This window comes from Triticum urartu, chromosome 5A (assembly GCF_056163025.1).
Source record: "Triticum urartu cultivar PI428250 chromosome 5A, HENAU_Tu73, whole genome shotgun sequence".
NCBI classification, from domain to species: domain Eukaryota; kingdom Viridiplantae; phylum Streptophyta; class Magnoliopsida; order Poales; family Poaceae; genus Triticum; species Triticum urartu.
Window position 1 is genome coordinate 626270703 of NC_141877.1, and position 3605 is coordinate 626274307.

The window sequence follows — 3605 nt, forward strand, 5'->3', positions numbered from 1 at the left end:
AGTGCAACTAAAATACTTTACAAAAGTGTGGCTTCTTCACCAATATTTAATATGGAAAATTTTGCCCACTTCGAACATTTTAGTTTTAATATTTGAAAACTTTTATTGTTTGCTAAATTTTGAATTTTTAAAACGAACCGGTTTCGAACTAACGGGAGATTAGCAACAGTAATCGAGGTGGCGTGGCATCATTAGTAAAGGTTCACTGTAGCCTAATTATCCGGGCGTCGAGCTGACCAACGGCACGGTGCACCTCAAGGGCCACGCCGTTCACCCAACGTCGGTGCGTCTGCAGAGGTCACCTGGAGGCGCCATGCGGTCTTTCTTCGCGTCGTTCGTCTTCGGCGTCCACACCAACTACCCTGAGCTGAGCCTAAGCGGCCACGCCGCCACGACATCGTCTTCTTCATCGGGACCAAGAACTTCTTGACGGCTCTGCCAGGTCCGTACCTGGGCCTCCTCAACGACCGGAACAACGACAACACAACCAACCACGTCTTCGGCGTCGAGCTCGACACCATAGTGACCATCGAATTTTGTGACCCGGACAACAACCATGTCGGCATAGACATCAATGGCCTCCATTCCGTTGCTGTCCATGCCGCTGGCTTTCCGGGATCTGTTATTGATCAGCGGCAATGCCATGCAATTCTGGGTGGACAACGACGGGGAGTCCATGCAGATCAACGTGTTCTTGGCCCCCCGGAGATGGCCAAGCCTGCAAGGCCGCTAGTATCCTCCATGTACAACTTCTCACAAGTACTGCTGGAGCCATCATTTCTTGGGTTCTCATCATCAACAGGCTCGATGATCAGTTCTCGCCACTACGTGCTGGGTTGGAGCTTTGCCATCGATGAACCTGCTCGAGCCATTGACATCAGCAAGCTGCCAAAGTTGCCAGAGAAGGTCTCCAAGAAACAGCACTGGGAACTGGGTATCACTCTGTCAACATCCATCATATATAGTGTTATATATCCTCGGTGTGGTTTCAATCGTGGTCTTGCTTGTTCGAAGGTGTATAAAGTACGCCGAGGTGAGAGAGGACTGGGAGGTTGAGTTTGGGCCACATAGATTCTCCTACAAGGATCTGTACCGCATGACAGAAGGTTTCAAGAGCAAGATGTTGCTTGGCACCGGTGGATTTGGGGGAGTGTACAAAGGAGTGCTTCCCAACTCTAAGATGGAGATCGAGGTGAAAGAAGTGTCACATGATTCAAGTCAAGGAATAAAGGAGTTCAGCTTCTGGGTTACTGCCGGCAAAATGGTGAGCTTCTTCTGGTCTACAACTTCATGCCAAATGGCAGCCTTGATCAATACTTGTATGACCCAAAGTGTAAGAATGCACTACACTGAGCCCAAAGGTTCCAAATCATCAAAGGCATCGCATCCAGCTTGTTGTACATCCATGAGGAATTCAAGCAGGTTGTCATACACCGTGACATCAAGGCGAGCAATGTTCTCCTGGATAGTGAGATGAACGGAAGGCTGGGTGACTTCGGTATCGCAAAACTGTGTGATCTGGTGCAGATCCACAGACAACGCACATAATTGGCACAATGGGGTACCTAGCCCTTGAGTTGGCACGCACGGGGAAGCCGTCCCCTATAACCGATGTGTTTGCCTTTGGTGCATTCGTTCTTGAAGTCGTCTGCGGGCGGAGACCTATTGACCAAGCCATGCAGGACAACCGGCGCATATTGGTCGACTGGGTGTTCGAGCATTGGCAAAAGGAAGCACTCATGGAGGTAGTTGATGCACGGCTCCACGGCAACTACGACACTGATGAGACAATACTAGCATCGAAAATAGGATTGTTGTGCTTGCATCCCATCCCTGGTGCAAGGCCTACCATGCGGCAAGTTATGCAGTATCTTGATGGAGACATGGCATTCCCGGAGCCAACACTTTCACAGATGAGCTTTAGTATGCTAGCACTTGTGCAAAGTGAAGGGTTTGACGCGTTCATTGGGTCGTCGATGAGTATGTCCACAATAAGTGGCCTCTCTGGAGGGAGATGATATTCTCATGCTGCTCAATCCTAGTTAATGTGTACCAGTGCTAAAACTTTTTTTCTGGATATTACATATGTATGCACACAGTTGACATGTAAATCTCTGTAATGTTTGTTTCAAAATAGGAGTAGTATAAAAGGAGAAATAGCACTCGGCACAAAATGGAGAATACATTGTTCAAATATCGTCGTTGTCAACGATGTGGGAAAGTAGAATGAAGGACAAATTTTTTGCTTATGTGAGAGCGAGCAGAGCTAAAAGCGACCAGCGGGAGAGCGGTGGCACTCTCTCATGGTTTTGTGTAGACGATGAAAAAAATCACGGAAGTCACTCTAGAACAAGTACTCAAGTGTAAATTTTTCAAAAGAAAAAAAGTACTCAAGTGTCCAGCCTATATAGATATTCTTTCCTGTGAAAGGGTTGAAAGAGCCAAAGGCCGATGCAAGTCTAGAAGCACATCTGGCAACCAATCAGGGATCAGAAGAAAGATCAACAGGGTACGTAGCATAGGTACCATGTATGCAAGGAAGACATTAGTTTTTGATATTGGATGTATGAAGCAAGTGTCCAAGGAAGAACAGGAATACATATTATCTACTACTAGTATATATAGTACGGCAAATGTCCAACGAAGAACAAGGAATACATATTACTTAATCTACGTGAGGCAGAGACACCTTGATTTTACCATCGACGGTGCACTCGAGGAAACCCTTGGCGTCATACTCCTTGAGAGCATTCGCAACGTGAGCCTTCAGCTCCACTTCCGCCTTGGAGAAAACGCGATTGAAGTTCCTCATCACCTCGGCTTGAGACTCCGAAAAAGAGGACGAACGCAAAACTGTCTCAGGGATCGGACGGAAGTTGCGCTTCATGAACTCTCGGAGACAGGCGATCCTCGCCTCCGACGCCCGGCCAGGTTCTTCAGCAGTGAAGGCTTGAGACTCTGAAAAGGAGGACGAACGCAAAACCTTATTAGGGATTAGACAGAATTTGTGCTCCATGAACTGGCGGAGGCGGGTGACCCTCGCCGCCGACACCTGGCGAGGTTCTTCAACAGCGAAGGCAGGGAGTAGAGGGACTTCGGCGTAGCCATTGGTGTCGTACTTGTGCAGGAGCTTGGCTGTATTTAGCTTGAGCTTCTTGATGTCGATCTTCTTCGTGACCTGACGGATTTGCTCTGCGTCGTCCTCAGGGAGGAAGCGAAGGTATCTCTCGGGGTTACCCATTTCTTCCTCCATGAACAATCTGTGCGATTGTACCTCCTCCTGTGTCAGCAGCCGCGTCGTCTTTCTCGGTTCCTCGATCCGCTTCCTCTTTCCCATTGGCACCTTGCTTGCCGTCGTCGTTCCCGTGGACGTACCAGGTGCGACAACTCCCTAGCTATCTCTCTCGATCTGGAATTCTGGATACGGCTCGCGGCTTCGAGTACTTGCCCCTAATAGGGTCGGGTGCCGTGTTTATTTATACTGACAAGAAAGCCAACCGATTGCGACCCAAGTCCTGGTCGAATACGGTCACCGGCACCCCGTCTTTGGTCAGGAAACGGACTCAGACTTGAGCGAGACTTACCGGAACCGGCTATCTTCGTGT

General features: G+C 48.8%; 1 pseudogene; it reads left to right on the top strand.

Annotated features, from left to right (window-relative positions):
* Positions 1–708: 708 nt before the first annotated feature.
* On the top strand, positions 709–1548 carry LOC147973520 (L-type lectin-domain containing receptor kinase IV.1 pseudogene; annotated as a pseudogene).
* Positions 1549–3605: the final 2057 nt, after the last annotated feature.